The sequence below is a fragment of the Manis pentadactyla genome, chromosome 17 (assembly GCF_030020395.1).
Source record: "Manis pentadactyla isolate mManPen7 chromosome 17, mManPen7.hap1, whole genome shotgun sequence".
Taxonomy (NCBI): Eukaryota; Metazoa; Chordata; class Mammalia; order Pholidota; family Manidae; genus Manis; species Manis pentadactyla.
Genome location: NC_080035.1, coordinates 30,992,639 through 31,010,705, shown reverse-complemented (window position 1 = coordinate 31,010,705; position 18,067 = coordinate 30,992,639). Strand labels below are relative to the sequence as shown.

The 18,067-nt window shown below is 36.4% G+C and overlaps 1 long non-coding RNA gene across 1 annotated transcript in view; it reads left to right on the top strand.

Annotated features, from left to right (window-relative positions):
• Positions 1 to 18,067, top strand: part of LOC130681388 (uncharacterized) — a 40,533-nt gene that overhangs the window by 13,208 nt on the left and 9,258 nt on the right. Inside the window, exon 4 of the long non-coding RNA XR_008994509.1 lies at positions 487 to 534. This is a non-coding gene — a long non-coding RNA (uncharacterized LOC130681388). The remainder of the gene's footprint in view (positions 1 to 486; positions 535 to 18,067) is intronic.

The window sequence follows — 18,067 nt, the reverse complement described above, 5'->3', positions numbered from 1 at the left end:
AAAATCTAGCTTCTGATAAATGCATGCTTTTTGCTCTACATTTCTAAACTGCTGACTGAAGCTGCATGATTAAGCATAAATACAACCAGAGCTGCAGAGGAGCATGTAACCTGGAGAAACAGATAACATAAATTTCTTCAGTCTCAATCTGTGAGATGCTTACTTTATTCTGGTCTCAGTTAAATAAAGTGTTAAATGTTCATTGTAATAATTAAATAAGCTAAATGACACCCACTTACACCCGGAGATTACAAAAAATCACATATTCAGTTTTCTATCATCAGAGATTTGTGGTTCAGAAAGTGCATCAATTCACTTGGTTACTCAAATTATTCTTAAATATTTAGAATTAAAGTGTTCCTAAATTTCCTCCAATTTTTTGTTTCTTAACAAAGCTTTAGATGTTAAATTTAGCATTGTTATTTTCAGTTAAAAACTTGGATATAGTCAGTTTTTTTCTGTTAACACCTTGTATTCTTGTTACAGGCTATTCGAGTTACTCATGAGACCAGTGCCCATGAAGGTCAGACTGAGGTATTTCACATTTTTTAAAACTATTCTTGCTATGTGTAAATTTAACCCCCGTGTTATTGTATGATATGCAGTTTTAGAAAATTACTTGGACTTTTTTTTCCTTTGAGGGGATATGTTTATGTAAAAGTAGTCATACTTCAGCAGAAGAATATGTTTTGACAAACTGTAACATGCACTTTGATATTGGCCAGCTCAGTTTGTCAGATTTCTTAGACAGATTACAGACTGTGTGCTGTTTGCTCTGGCTAACAGGCGATCTATGTTTTCCCTGTTAGAATCCTTTGACCTGTAAGTATTTTGAGAAAAAATCGATAGCTGTTAGGATTTTTTTCAAGAGTCTTTATCATCCCCAACTTCTAGCAAGAAACTATATCATTCCCTTTGCTCAAGAAATTCTGCTCTGGGGCCATATGGTGGTCATCACCATCTTGACTTGGTTAGCTAGTTCTTCAGCAAGGTCACCTCTCCTCTCACTTCTTTTTTCATTCACTTGGTTTCCCTCATTCCCTTCTTCCATTTCTTCTTTGCCTTCCCACCATACCTTCCTCTTCCACTCGTGAGGGAAGTTTGTCAGAAAGTGTTTCAGGCAAATGAATAATCAAAGTTATTTGGTGTATTTATAACATATTTAAGTGTTAACATCAGAGTTCTATAGATTTTCTTCTTTCTTATCCCATGTGTGACTTGAAACCATTCATTATCATATATGAAGGTGATAGTGCCCTTTATGCTTTAATAGTTGGAAAAAACCTGACTTAGAAATATTGATCTTAAGTGTTCCCACTATCTTCAAAACTTTTTTAAAGAAATAAAAATTTAATTCTATGACACAACTGCAATTTTTCATAAATTGAACTGGAAAACTGAATGTTTCTAATAAACCATGTAGGAATTTAAACATTAATTCTCCCTATATACACCTTCTTGATTGCTCTCAGGTTCTGTCAGAGGTGTAGACTTGCTTTTTTTTTACTAAGTTTATACACACAAGTGATATATCTAAATGGGTATAGCATCAGATTGGAAATTAATGAAATGCTGTTTTTTATATTATTTTATGTGATCCCAAACATGTACTTAATCTTCACTATGCTTTGTTTGATAATTGTAAATTATAGGATATTAAAAGTAGCAATGATGGTGATCAGCATGAGATTATTGTAAAATATGAAAACAATTATTTGAAATAAAGCAACTAAATAATATATGTTTACTTAAAAAATTCTTTTGCATAACATCTCTTGCCTCCTTTTCTTAATTATTATGGCTTTAATACCCATTTTTAGATGATGTTCGCATCTGTTTTTCCAGACCTGAACTCCATTTTTTTCCCCATCTTAGATGCCTGTTAGACATCACCTGAATGTCCATCATAGTTTAGAATGCACTTGTCCTTGTTTGAGCTTATTATCTTGTAACTTAATCTTTTCTTCCCTTTATTTTTCCTGTCTCTATAATAGTTATACCATACATTTTCCCCACTAATCTAAATTTGTTTTACTTCTTCCTAGAAGAACAGCTTCTTATGTAGATTCTCAGTCTTTAATATTGATCCTAATATTCATTTGTACACAGTGCTGCTGGATTAGCTTTCCTCAAATGTGACCTGAATCAATTAGGTGCTCAAATTTTTCCGGGGTTACTTTGTGTTACTTGGTGATTCTCAAGGTGAGGTGGAGGAGGAATTCAGGATTTTCTGGATGGCTTTTCCAAATAACACCCCGACGGAATTAATCACTTTTGCTCTCTTACAGTTGAGAATCACTGCTAGAGTGAACCATATATTTTATGTGTCTTATAGCCCTGAAGTATACTGGGGTGAGGAAAAAAAAAAATTTGAGAACCACTTCCCAAGCATATGCAGTGACTTTCAGCCCCTTTAGCCTAGCTGTCTTCTAGGTTTTCCTAACTCTTGTCTCTCTAACTTTTCAACAGTGTTTTCTCTTTAAATATTTCTCCCTAGTCATCCCTCACTTTATTGTTGCTGTGCTTTAACTCTTGCAGTTCCCCCTTTCTAAATATATTCCTTTTTAAATCTCTGCTTTTCTGATTTCTACCTGTCCTTCAAGATTTGGCTTAAATGCCACTTTCTGCATGAAGTAGTCCATCCCTGCTATGGATTCTTTTATGTGATTCCTACTATTTGCATTTAGGCTATTTATTTCATTTATTTAAGATATATATTTTTTTTCACAAGTAACACCTCTGAAATTAATATGAATTTTCAGTTGATGTCATAATCTACTTGGTGGATTCCCTTCTTAGTGGTACATAAAATGATACATCTTATAACCAGTGGTACCTCAGATTTGATGACATGTGGTGTCATATCTCCCTTATTGTGGCTCTTAAACCTAGGATTGGCATCTGATTCATTTGGGCATGCTCAAAAATATCCAACACCACTCCTTGCACATAGGCAAAACATGTATTTATTAATTCACTGGAATCAGTTCAGAACTATTCTTAGTAGTATAAGAACTACTAAAAAAAAAAATGCAATCTTGGTTTTCTCTAGTGCCCTGAGCAAACAGAACATACCTATTAGCCATTGTTTCTCAATAGGGAATCTTAACATTTTAACAAGGGCATTTAGGATACTAATATTTTGGGAAAAGTTCAGTTCTTTCTTGTGTGGGGCTGTTTTGTGCAGTCCAGGGTGGAATATAGTTTATTATATTCTAGTCAGTATTTTAGTGACTCGCAGTAACTGAGAGAACAAATACCCTACCATACAGTTCCAAATGCAGTATCAACCGGTTTAATACTGGTTCACCAAGGGGCTGTTTTTGTGATCATCTCATTTCAGGTTCATCTACCATCTGTGAGCTTACGAGTTTTTGACATATTATTATCTCCATTGTTCTCTGTGTTCTAGTACACTGGTTATCGTCAGTTCCTGCAAAACACTTAACGTCTTTCCAATTTGTGTGTTTGATTGGGCTGCCATGGCTCCAGGTGGGAAGTATTTTCCTGGCCCTGCGTGAATAAACTGGTGTGACTGAAATCAGTCAAGGGAAAAGCTAGATTGGGAGAAACTCTTTTATTGCTCACAAAAGGCCTGGCTCCACTCACCCCCTTCAGCCCTGCCCTCACTCCCCTGTCTCTCCCCTGTCCTGTTGTGCACTTGTCTCTCTACCTGCCCCTTCCCAGAGAAACTCCACAGGCTCCCTGGAGACTGACAGGCGCCAGACCAATTACCGTACAGAGAGGAGGAGAGAACAGTCTCTCTCCGCCCCTTGTTTCAGAGGCTGTGGGAAGAAACACCTATTGATATGTAAATGCACTAAGGCCAGGTGAGACTTTATGGAAGTATTGCAGTTTTACCCCACAGCTGCCATAGCAAAATACCAGAGACTGGGTGACTTAAACAACCGAAACTTGTTTTCTCACGGTTCTAGGGGCTCGAAGTCAGTATCATGTGCCATCAGGTTGGTTTTGGTGAGCAGTCTCTTTCTGGCTTGTAGACAGGTGCCTTCTCATTATATTCTCACGTGGCCTTTCCTCTTTGTGCATGTGGAGAGCTAGATGGCTGGTGTTTGTTCCTCTTCTAATAAAGACACCAGTCCTATCTGATTAGGGTCCTACATTTGTGACCTTGTTTAACCTCAGTTACTTCTATAAATGTCCTGTCTCCAACTATAGTCACATTGAGGGTTAGGGCTTCAACATAAGAATTTAGGGGGATGGGAGATGCAATTCAGTCCCTGATACCATCTTTGTGCTTTCCAGATATACCTCTTCTCTTTGTGTAGTTGACACCTTCTCATCCTTTAGTTTTCATCTTAAAAGTCATTTTTTAGAGAGGCTTTCTTTGATCACTGTTAAGTATCACCACCTGTATAAATTATCTGTCACAAAAACTTGTTTATTTTCTTCCTGGCACTTTTTAATCTATAATAAGTTGGGTATTTTTGTTTGTTTGTTTGTATATTCCACTGATTGGACTGTAAGTCCCACGAGTCCATGAGTGCATGGGCCTTCTTGTCATATTCACATTGAATCCCTGGGACAGTGCTTGGCATCTGTCTTACAGGGTTGCTGTGAACATTAATGAGCTAATCATGTAAAATGCTTAGAATAGTGACTAGTGTGTAATGAACCTTAAATATGATAATTTTATTTTAGTAGTCATTCAGAAAATATGAATGGCAGAGGATGAGGCTGAAGTGGTAGGGTGAAGCTATATCAAGGAGAGGGCTTGGATTTTGTAGGCAATGGGGAGCCACCAAAGATGGTATGTTTAGTTTTAAGCATATTGAGCTTAAGGTGAGTTTATGGATCATCTGTAGAAGCTGGGTATGGAGTCTAAAGTTTCAGGGAGATATCTGGAGTCTTTTGTATTTGGGTAGTAACCTTGAGAATTTTACAGAATAAGAATAGTGGTGGACCACTATATATATATCTGGAAAGCACAAAGATGGTATCAGGGACTGAACTGGGACACGTAGGTGTGAAAGGTGTGGGTAAAGTGAAGTCAGTAGTAACAGTGTATTAGCAATGGCAGTCATTACTGACATTGGTTCTCTCTGTTAGAACATGGGCATTTGAATAGGACTAGCAGAAGCCTCAGTAGATGCAGAAATTTGTAGACTAAATGAGAAACCAATAAGTTGAGCCACCAACACAGAGTAGTCTTTTCAGAAGACTGGCCATTGTATGCTACTATAGAGCAAGTCTCTTTACTTGTATGTTTTCCCCCATCCCACCACAATTGTTAAGCAGACGTTGGCTAATACAGAAATTTGAACACTAGCCCCACCTTACTTATGTTTCATTAACCTGCACTGAAAGTTACTGCTTTCATTTTTCACTTGAGATTAGGAAAAAAAAAAAAAGCAATAGGATATGAAGAAATTACATGTTTTTAAAATTATGAACAAGTATCAGTGATACAATAATGGAAGCAATCTTCAAGTCAAATTTGAAAGCAGGGGAAAAAATGTCCAAAAGGGTATTTTATTTGCCTTCAGACTCTACACTTATTTTATTGATGCTTATCTAAAAACAACTTTTTATTTTTTTTTTAATTTTTTAATTTTATTTATTTTTTTATTGAAGGGTAGTTGACAACAGTATTGCATTACATTAGTTTCAGGTGTACAACACAGTGATTCAACATTTATATACATGATAATTCTAGGTACCAGGTATCACCATACCAAGTTGTTACAATATTTTGACTATATTCCTTATGCTATACATTACATCCCGGTTACTTATTTATTTTACAATTGGAAGTGTGTTTATATATATATATATATATTTTGTGAGGGCATCTCTCATATTTATTGATCAAATAGTTGTTAACCACAATAAATTTCTGTATAGGGGGGTCAATACTCAATGCACAATCATTAATCCACCCCAAGCCTAATTTTCGTCAGTCTCCAATCTTCTGATGCATAACGAACAAATTCTTACATGGAGAACAAATTCTTACATAGTGAATAAGTTACATGGTGAACAGTGCAAGGGCAGTCATCACAGAAGCTTTCGGTTTTGTTCATGCATTATGAACTATACACAGTCAGTTCAAATATGAATACTCATTTGATTTTTAAACTTGATTTATATGTGGATACCACATTTCTCTATTATTATTATTTTTAATAAAATGCTGAAGTGGTAGGTAGATACGAGATAAAGGTAGAAAACAGAGTTTAGTGTTGTAAGAGAGCAAATGTAGATGATCAGGTGTGTGCCTGTAGACTATGTGTTAATCCGAGCTAGACGAGGGCAATAAACATCCATGTATGCAGAAGATTTCTCTCAGAACATGAGGGGGGAGGTTCTAAGCCTCACCTCTGCTGCTCCCCATTTTCTCACCAGATGGCCCCCTGCGACTGTGCCTGTCTTAGGTTGTTCCTCCCTTGAGGAATCTTACCCGTCTCTGGCTAACCAGTCATCTTCTGGGGCCATACAGGGAAATGTAAAGTTGGTAAGTGAGAGAGAAGCCTTATTGTTTGAAAAGGTTAGCTTTTTACTTCTTTGCATATTTATGCCCTGTGGCTTCTATGCCCAGCATTTGTCTTGAGGTGTCTTTACCACTTGGAAGAATTATGATACTCAGTAAATTCGACATGTGGCATGAGTTCTATTTAAAGGTTGTGATTAGGTAGGAAGAAGAAAAGCTATAGAAGTAGCAGGCGGAGGAAAACCTGGGAAGATTGATTATTTCTTTGACATATCTTCTTGTAGAGTAACTTCAGCATGGATAGGTTTTAAACTACTAATTAAATTGTGCACACACATTAACATAATAGGAATATAGTTACCTAACCAAAGCATACCTGTAATTACCAGCCATCTCCAGTGAAACCAAGAAAACCAGTTAGGCAACTTAGGCATTTGTGAAAACTTATCTATGATATGGTGGATGTTGTCCGACTGAACTTAAACAGTCTGAGAGAATTCAGATAAACTAGAACAGCCCATTTCTGGGGACTGTTCATATCCCATATGTTCTTTTAATGATAAATAGTCTGTGGTTGTAAGATTTTGGAGTGCTACAATTTGCACTTCTCCTAATTCTTGGTTGAGTTCCAACAGTATAGATCCAGTCCAATTTTTGTTTTACTGTATACACAGGCCAGCTTAGATATCTCCTTCATCATTCCCATGGCAAGTCCAGGAACTGGTGGGGTGAGTGCATCTACACCTGTGACAGTGCGTGGATCTTTGTTGGAGTTTTTTTTTTTTTGCTGATCATCTTCTGTCATGAGTCTTCCCGAGAGTGCTGATGTTGGAAGTTCTTTTTCATATTGTATCTTAGTTCATTTTCGGGGTAGCCAAGTTAGGCTTTGATCCTCTGCATAAACACAAACAGACCCTTTGCCTACACTTTTATATGCCCTTTATATCATTGTGTAGAAGTCATTAGAGGTCACCACATAGGAACTGCTTTTTTTTTTTTTTTTAATCATTAATCTACACTTACATGACGAATACTTTGTTTACTAGGCTCTCCCCTATACCAGGTCCCCCCTATATACTCCTTTACAGTCACTGTCCATCAGCGTAGCAACCTGTTGTAGAATCACTACTTGTCTTCTCTGTGTTGTACAGCCCTCCCCTTTCTCCCACCCCGCTATGGATGCTAATCTTAATACCCCTCTTTTTCTGCCCCCTCTTATCCCTCCCTACCCACCCATCCTCCCCAGTCCCTTCCCCTTTGGTACCTGTTAGTCCATTCTTGAGTTCTGTGATTCTGTTGCTGTTTTGTTCCTTCAGTTTTTCCTTTGTTCTTATATTCCACAGATGAGTGAAATCATTTGGTATTTCTCTTTCTCCGCTTGGCTTGTTTCACTGAGCATAATACCCTCCAGCTCCATCCATGTTGCTGCAAATGGTTGGATTTGCCCTTTTCTTATGGCTGAGTAGTATTCCATTGTGTATATGTACCACATCTTCTTTATCCATTCATCTATCAATGGACATTTAGGTTGCTTCCAATTCTTGGCTATTGTAAATAGTGCTGCGATAAACATAGGGGTACATTGGTCTTTCTCATACTTGATTGCTGCATTCTTAGGGTAAATTCCTAGGAGTGCAATTCCTGGGTCAAATGGTAAGTCTGTTTTGAGCATTTTGATGTACCTCCATACTGCTTTCCACAATGGTTGAACAAGTTTACATTCCCACCAGCAGTGTAGGAGGGTTCCCCTTTCTCCACAGCCTCGCCAACTTTTGTTGTTGTTTGTCTTTTGGATGGCAGCCATCCTTACTGGTGTGAGGTGATACCTCATTGTAGTTTTAATTTGCATTTCTCTGATAATTAGCGATGTGGAGCATCTTTTCATGTGTCTGTTGGCCATCTGTATTTCTTTTTTGGAGAACCGTCTGTTCAGTTCCTTTGCCCATTTTTTAATTGGGTTATTTGTTTTTTGTTTGTTGAGGCGTGTGAGCTCTTTATATATTCTGGACGTCAAGCCTTTATCGGATGTGTCATTTTCAAAGATATTCTCCCATACTGTAGGGTTCCTTTTTGTTCTATTGATGGTGTCTTTTGCTGTACAGAAGCTTTTCAGCTTAATATAGTCCCACTTGTTCATTTTTGCTGTTGTTTTCCTTGCCCGGGGAGATATGTTCAAGAAGAGGTCACTCATGTTTATGTCTAAGAGGTTTGTGCCTATGTTTTCCTCCAAGAGTTTAATGGTTTCGTGACTTACATTCAGGTCTTTGAACCATTTTTTCAGTTTACTTTTGTATATGGGGTTAGACAATGGTCCAGTTTCATTCTCCTACATGTAGCTGTCCAGTTTTGCCAGCACCATCTGTTGAAGACACTGTCATTTCGCCATTGTATGTCCATGGCTCCTTTATCAAATATTAATTGACCATATATGTCTGAGTTAATGTCTGGATTGTCTAGTCTGTTCCATTGGTCTGCGGCTCTGTTCTTGTGCCAGTACCAAATTGTCTTGATTACTATGGCTTTATAATAGAGCTTGAAGTTGGGGAGTGAGATCCTCCCTACTTTATTCTTCTTTCTCAGGATTGCTTTGGCTATTCGGGGTCTTTGGTGGTTCCATATGAATTTTTGAATTATTTGTTCCAGTTCATTGAAGAATGTTGCTGGTAGTTTCATAGGGATTGCATCAAATCTGTATATTGCTTTGGGCAGGATGGCCATTTTGACGATATTAATTCTTCCTATCCATGAGCATGGGATGCGTTTCCATCTGTTAGTGTCCCGTTTAATTTCTTTTAAGAGTGACTTGTAGTTTTCAAAATATAAGTCTTTCACTTCTTTGGTTAGGTTTATTCCTAGGTATTTTATTTTTTTTGATGCAATTGTGAATGGAGTGTTTTCTTGATTTCTCTTTCTGTTGGTTCATTGTTGGTATATAGGAAAGCCACAGATTTCTGTGTGTTGATTTTGTATCCTGCAACTTTGCTGTATTCCGATATCAGTTCTAGTAGTTCTGGGGTGGAGTCTTTAGGGTTTTTTATGTACAGTATCATGTCATCTGCAAATAGTGACAGTTTGACTTCTTCTTTGCCAATCTGGATTCCTTGTATTTTTTTGTTTTGTCTGTTTGCCGTGGCTAGGACCTCCAGTCCTATGTTAAATAACAGTGGGGAGAGTGGGCATCCCTGTCTAGTTCCCGATCTCAGCGGAAATGCTTTCAACTTCTCGCTATTCAATATAATGTTGGCTGTGGGTTTTTCATAGATGGCCTTTATTATGTTGAGGTACTTGCCCTCTATTCCCATTTTGCTGAGAGTTGTTTTCATGAATGGATGTTGAACTTTGTCAAATGCTTTTTCAGCATCTATGGAGATGATCATGTGGTTTTTGTCTTTCTTTTTGTTGATGTGGTGGATGATAATGATGGACTTTCGAATGTTGTGCCATCCTTGCATCCCTGGGATGAATCCCACTTGGTCATGGTGTACGATGGTTTTGATGTATTTTTGAATTCGGTTTGCTAAAATTTTGTTGAGTATTTTTGCGTCTACGTTCATCAGGGATATTGGTCTGTAGTTTTCTTTTTTGGTGGTGTCTTTGCCTGGTTTTGGTATTAGGGTGATGTTAGCTTCATAGAATGAGTTTGGGAGTATCCTCTCCTCTTCTATTTCTTGGAAAACTTTAAGGAGAATGGGTATTATGTCTTCCCTGTATGTCTGATAAAATTCCAAGGTAAATCCATCTGGCCCGGGGGTTTTGTTCTTTGGTAGTTTTTTGATTACCGCTTCAATTTCGTTGCTGGTAATTGGTCTGTTTAGATTTTCTGTTTCTTTTTGGGTCAGTCTTGGAAGGTTGTATTTTTCTAGGAAGTTGTCCATTTCTCCTAGGTTTCCCAGCTTGTTAGCATATAGGTTTTCATAGTAGTCTCTAATAATTCTTTGTATTTCTGCGGGGTCCATCATGATTTTTCCTTTCTTGTTTCTGATGCTGTTGATTTGTGTTGACTCTCTTTTCCTCTTAATAAGTCTGGCTAGAGGCTTATCTATTTTGTTTATTTTCTCGAAGAACCAGCTCTTGGTTTCATTGATTTTTGCTATTGTTTTATTCTTCTCAATTTTATTTATTTCTTCTCCGATCTTTATTATGTCCCTCCTTCTGCTGACCTTAGGCCTCATTTGTTCTTCTTTTTACAATTTCGATAGTTGTGACATTAGACCGTTCATTTGGGATTGCTCTTCCTTTTTTAAATATGCTTGGATTGCTATATACTTTCCTCTTAAGACTGCTTTTGCTGTGTCCCACAGAAGTTGGGGCTTAGTGTTGTTGTTGTCATTTGTTTCCATATATTGCTGGATCTCCATTTTGATTTGGTCATTGATCCATTGATTATTTAGGAGCATGTTGTTTAGCCTCCATGTGTGTGTGAGCCTTTTTGCTTTCTTTGAACAGTTTATTTCTAGTTTAATGCCTTTGTGGTCTGAAAAGTTGGTTGGTAGGATTTCAATCTTTTGGAATTTACTGAGGCTCTTTTTGTGTCCTAGTATGTGGTCTATTCTGGAGAATGTTCCATGTGCACTTGAGAAGAATGTGTATCCTGTTGCTTTTGGATGTAGAGTTCTGTAGATGTCTATTAGGTCCATCTGTTCTAGTGTGTTGTTCAGTGCCTCTGTGTCCTTACTTATTTTCTGTCTGGTGGATCTGTCCTTTGGAGTGAGTGGTGTGTTGAAGTCTCCTAGAATGAATGCATTGCATTCTATTTCCTCCTTTAGTTCTATTAATATTTGTTTCAGGTATGTTGGTGCTCCTGTATTGGGTACATATATATTTATAATGGTTATATCCTCTTGATGGACTGAGCCCTTTATCATTATGTAATGTCCTTCTTTGTCTTTTGTTACTTTCTTTATTTTGAAGTCTGTTTTGTCTGATACCAGAATTGCAACACCTGCTTTCTTCTCTCTGTTGTTTGCTTGAAATATCTTTTTCCATCCCTTGACTTTAAGTCTGTGCGCGTCTTTGTGTTTGAGGTGAGTCTCTTGTAAGCAGCATATGGATGGATCTTGCTTTTTTATCCATTCTATTACTCTGTGTCTTTTGATTGGTGCATTCAGTCCATTTACATTTAGGGTGATTATTGAAAGGTATGAATTTATTGCCATTGCAGGCTTTAAGTTTTTGGTTACCAAAGGTTTAGGGTTAGCTTCTTTACTATCTTACTGTCTAATTTAACTCACTTGTTGAGCTATTATAAACACAGTCTGATGATTCTTTATTTCTCTCCCTTCTTATTCCTCCTCCTCCCTTCTTCATATGTTGGGTGTTCTGTTGTGTGCTCTTTTTAGGAGTGCTCCCATCTAGAGCAGTCCCTGTAGGATGCCCTGTAGAGGTGGTTTGTGGGAGGCAAATTCCCTCAACTTTTGCTTGTCTGGGAATTGTTTAATCCCTCCTTCATATTTAAATGATATTCGTGCTGGATACAGTAGTCTTGGTTCGAGGCCCTTCTGTTTCATTGCATTAAGTATATCGTGCCATTCTCTTCTGGCCTGTAGGGTTTCTGTTGAGAAGTCTGTTGATAGCCTGATGGGTTTTCCTTTGTAAGTAACCTTTTTTTTCTCTCTGGCTGCCTGTAATACTTTGTCCTTGTCTTTGATCTTCGCCATTTTAATTATTATGTGTCTTGGTGTTGCCCTCCTTGGATCCCTTGTCATGGGAGTTCTGTGTACCTCTGTGGTCTGAGAGGCCATTTCTTCCCCTAGTTTGGGGAAATTTTCAGCAATTATTTCTTCAAAGACATTTTCTATCCCCTTTTCTCTCTCTACTTCTGGAATACCTATAATTCGTATATTGTTCCTTTTCATTTGGTCACTCAGCTCTCTTAAAATTCTTTCTTTCCTGGAGATCCTTTTATCTCTCTCTGCATCAGCTTCTCTGCGTTCCTGTTCTCTGTTTTCTAGTCCATTAATGGTCTCTTGCATCTCGTCCATTCTGTTTTGAAGTCCTTCCAGAGCTTGTTTTATTTCTGAATTCTCCTTCCTTAGTTCTTGCATATTTCTCTGCAAGTCCATCAGCATGGTTATGACTTTTGTTTTGAATTCTTTTTCAGGAAGACTGGCTAAATCTATCTCCCCAGGTTCCTTCTCAGGGGAAGATGTAGCAGATGCCGAAGCTGTCTGGGTTAGTCTTGTCTGGATTATATTTCTTTGCCTTTTCATGTTGACAGGTGCTATTGACTGTCAGCTGGGAGGGCCAAAATTTTCACTTGCTACTGGCCTTTCTTTACTGGGACAACTGCGACCCCTAGTGGCTTGTGTTGGGTAATTGCGTGTAGAGTGGGTCTTTGTGTCTTGCCTGGCCGGAAGGGAGAAATTTCCCTTTCTGTGGGCGGAATTTGTCTCAGGCTGCTTCTCTGCTTTCGCAGTGCCCGGTGGGGTAATGGATGGGGGGGCTGCTTGACTGTTTGCCTCCGTGAGGGGTGTCAGAGCTGTTGCCCAGGGGGCTAGTGCACCCGGTTTTCCCTGTAATTTCCAGCTGCTGTACTGTGACCTGGGTTGTTTCCGTCAAGCTGTTAAGTCCCTGTCCCTTTAAGACTTTCAAAAAGCCCCCGCTTTTCTTTGTCACAGGGACATCAGCTTCGGCACCCGCTCAGAGGTCTTACTGCCCTGTTCCCCCAGTATCCAGGGCCCCCTGGGCATGTACTGTGTCTGCGCTCTGGGCCGGATGGCTGGGGCTGGGTGTTCGGCAGTCCTGGTCTCCGTCTCCCTCCCGCTCTGCCTGCTCTTCTCCCGCCGGGAGCTGTGGGGAGGGGCGCTCGGGTCCCGCCGGGCCGGGGCTTGTATCTCACCCCTTTCACCAGTCGCTGGGTTCTCGCTGGTGTAGCTGCAGTCTGGCCACTGTCCTGCGTCTTCTGGTCTCTCTTTTAGGGCTAGTTGTGTTTGTTGTATTTTCAAAAGTATATATGTTTTTGGGAGGAGATTCCCACTGTCCTACTCACGCCGCCATGTTGGCTCCGCCTCCTGATCTTTTTCTTTTCATTTATTTTCTGTATCTCATCTTTATTCTATTACAAAAAGATTTACAGTAGATCTTTTTTGGGCAACTTCAGTTTTTTTCATTCTTAAAATTGAAAAATGTTCTGTAACTTCTTTCCTAGCTCCTTATACTTTGCCTGTCTCTCTTTTTTTATTGTCTTCATTCCTTCTCCATATCATTCCCCAAATAGAGGCATGTTTAAAAAGCATGTGTTGAATGGGATAACTAAGTTTGAAGGAGTATTAATTAGGATTTGTCAGAGCGGAAAAATATTATTGAAATCATTCTTATGTCCCTCAGTTTTTAAGCACTGACACCATGCCACCAAGCATGTAATCTGTTCTTCTTTATCTAATATCACTAAAAAATAAATCCAGTACAAATAGATTAAATTTGTTATTTGCATTTTCCCCCCTTGCTTAGGTTAACAAGTGTTTTATCCTAAAGTGGATCAAAATATGCTTATTTTTCTTTTCTTTATCATCTTTCTTCTTCTTTTTTATTTTTATTTATTTTTTGGTCAATCTATGTTTTTGGACATGGAGATATTAAACTATTACTTACTTTAGAGGAAAGTTCTTGGACTAAATTTACCAGTTTAATCCTCCAGATCTGACTAGATACAACTCTTCTATCTAAAAATGTCTGCGATAAAAATAGAGTTGAGGTTGTTTGGGGATGGTGAGGTTTTTCTTTATTTTGTTTTAAACCACAACTTTCCAAAACAGAGGGTAATGCTAGGATTTAAGATTTTTTCATGTGTCATAAATGAGAATAAATATAACATGTGGAGATACATGTCATGATATTAACAGAGATGTCTGACATGGAGAATTGTAAATTGAAGTGAGAAACACAATTGTTAAATCAGTAGGGGGAAAAAAACTCAGGAATATCTTGAAATCTATGGACATCTTGATTTATTAGGTGAGCAAAATGAAGAAATCTGCCATTATCCAGATTTTCCATGAAATATATAGTAGTGTTTTGTGTGTTTTGATATCTAGCCCATGTTTCACTTTGGCTTCTTTGCCAACTGAACATGATATTCTGTAGGAACCTTTGCATCTTTTCGAATGAGTATAATTTTACTTTCCTATTTTAAATTTGGACCTTAAATTTAGTGCAATTGAATGTATTGGACTTAAATTTATTTGAAAATCTACAGAAATACTTTTAAAATTAACTTACTGATTTTGATTTTAAGCTTTAAAAATTTTAAATACGTGTACATTCTCATGCATGTGCTCACACATGTTCTCATGCACGTGAGCACACACATATATAATTTTACTTTTCATGGCATTTGGCAGCCCTAGAGAAGTTCCTAATTCTTTTCCTTTCTATGCACCACTTTTTAGAGTCAGAAACATTTCTTAAGTCTGAAAGGACATACACATTCAGGAACTGTTAAATATAATTTTCATGAATAAGTGCATATTTTATCAGCCTGATTTGGCTTACGTCAGTAAGAGGAATCATGATTTCTAATGATCAAGTAATGAGGAGGTAGAATTCTTTTAAAAGGTTGAATTTCGTTCTTTTCAATATTTTATTCCCATTTCTACCATGAAGGGAAGAAGTTACTGTGAAGAAAGTACACGTTATTCTCTAGTAAATATTGTAGGCATTCAAGCCAAAAGATCCTCACCATGAAATGACTGGAGTTTCTGGACACTGGGCATCATTTTTGGGTGCTACAGTGCCAATCAAGGAAATCTTGGCTACTATTAAGTGTTATTTATGTCATGTCAGTTACATCACCTGTTTTTGATGTGGAAAAATATCAGGTATTTAAAAAACATCTCTGGTTTTATATGGGAACTAGGAACATTTTTTAAAGAAGTTACATACCATAATTTTACCATATTTACTTAGACATTTTATAATGTCAAATTTTTAAACAAAAATTTACATTTACATTTCTGTGGTCTCTGATTTTCTGAAATTCTGATTCCTTTTAAGACTAGAAAACAATTGGCAGCATTTTATGTCACCTACAGTGATGTCATATAGTGCTGACACTAATGATAAAATGGATGCTGTATACAGTTTTAGTATGTATTTAAGAAAAAACGTAATTTAAAGAGTAAGGTTATATTGATACTCTTCTATTTTTAAATGAATATGTGTTTAGTCCTTGCTTCCATCTAAATTATTAAAATTAATAGCAAACACTGATTTTTGTTATAAACAAAATAATCTGGATAACGTTTTTCCTAGGAATTGATAAATACTAGTAGATACTATACAGTCAAAGGTAAAATATCTTAAATGGTTTTAAGATCACTGCTGAATAATCACATTAGGTAAATTTGTTATGCCAAGGAATTAGCACTTGCAACATTTTAATTCCAGTAATCCAATCCAAGATAAAAATTTTATAGTATTCAGCATATGTCCACTGCTAGGATATTAAAAAAGAAAATATTTTTATAAATTTTTTAAATGCAAACTTTGGTCACATATTTAAATATTCATATATCCCATGTTTTAGCTATTTATGTTTATAAATGTATAGTTTAAGGTATAACCTTGAAAATTGAATATAGAATAACATGATAAGCCAAAACCACTCCTGAATAAGATTTGTGGATTTCTCATACCAGATTTCTTAGCAGGTGTCTTCATTATTTCTGTTTAAAAAGGTTAAAAACATTATTTTTCTCAAACATTTATAACTCTTTTACTTAAAAATAGTAAAATTTTATAATAGCATGGAATGAGAATTAATATAAAATTAAGATCCAAGTGAAAGTTTTCAATTTCTTTTTAACTTGATAAGAGTGACATATCCATTCAGCCATCTTCCTCTCTAATTGAGTTAAGAAAGTATTTTATATGTCTATGCACCAGCATCTTTATTTCTTTATGCTAGTAATTTTTCCTTTTTTTGCATGCTGCTTGCATGGTAGCAAAAGATTCAGAAGAGTTCCAAAAGACAAAGAACTCTGGGCATTCTATATTGGAATGTTGTAATTCTTGAGGGCTAAGGGCAAACTAGGAAGGAATGAAATCTCTGTTGTCCTGATCTATTGAATAAATTAAATTGATAATTTAATCCTTTCCTTCAAAATAACTACAGGTGCAGTTGGCTTCATGAGTGAATTTTTCCAAATATTTAAGAAATACTGTTAATATTTCCATGAATTATTTCAGAAGAAAAGAAATTGAACAATTTGTTGTTTGAGATCACATTATTTTGCTTAAAAGCTTCACAAGGGTATTACTACAAGAAAGGAAAACTATAGCCAAAAGTATCTCATAAACACAGATGCAAAAATCCTAAACAAAAGACTAGCACACCAAGTCTAGAGATACATAAAGTCTATATCATCACCAACCTATGATTAATTCATGAATGTAGACTGAGCTAACACTGGGAAATCAATTACTGTAAATTCATTACATTAACAGAACAAAGGAGAAAACTTTCATCTCATGCCAAGATGAGAAAAGTAATTTCAATTCATCTCATGCCAAGATGAGAAAAGTAATTTCAATAGATTCAGAAAAAGCATTTGATAAAACAAAAGTCAACACATTTTCATGTTTAAAAACCAAAGCCAAACCAATAATACCACCACTACAAATATCCTCTTAGCTTATTAAGAGGAGAAAAGCATGCCTTTAATTCAATTATGAGTTTTAAAAACAAAACAAAACAAAACTGTAGAAACATACCACGTGATAAAACACCAATAGATTACAAGTATATAAGGATGCCCTTTGTCATCACTTTCATTCTTCATTGTCCTAGAGTTCCTTGATGTTAGATAAGAAATAGAATATGTAAGATAGGAAAAAAAATAAGGCTCTCAGTATTTGCAAATTATATTGCAAACATTTATAATAAAATGTTTAACTCTTAAAATAGTTAAAATATTTAAATGTGATTTATCAAGTTTATTGGATGTAAGGTCAATCTGAAAATCAGCTTTATTTACACATATCCAATAATAAACAATTGAAAAATGAGTTTTATAATTATATATATACATACATTAGCAGGAAAAACAAAACACCTAGAAATAAATTTATGCAAGATCTCTATACAGAAAAATATAAAAATGATTGAGATAAATTATAGATATATACATAACAGGAAAAATATACCATTTTTAGATTCAATACTTGAAAGATGTTAAATTGCCTCCAATTGCTTTATATGTTTAATGGATTTCTTGGAAAAATAATCCTAGCAGTTTGTGTAGGTGTGTGTGTGAGAAGTAGACTCTAGTATTTCTACTGAAATGCAAAGAGCCAGGAAATGCCATGACAATCTTGAAAATATGATCAGCTTTTAAACAGCTACAGTACATCAAACTGTACAGTGTTAATTCAAGAATAGATAAGTAAACCCATGGATCAGGGTAGGAAGCTCAGAAACAGACCCACATATTCATGAATACTTGCTCCATTGAACAAAGCTGATTAATCTCACAAACAGTAATGTCAAGTGAAATAAACAATACATATCATATGATTCCATTTAAACAAAGTCCCAAATCATGTAATAATATATAGTATTACAAGTCTCTAAGTACAGATTGCTTCTGGGACGTAGGGGTATGCTGATAATGGGATGCT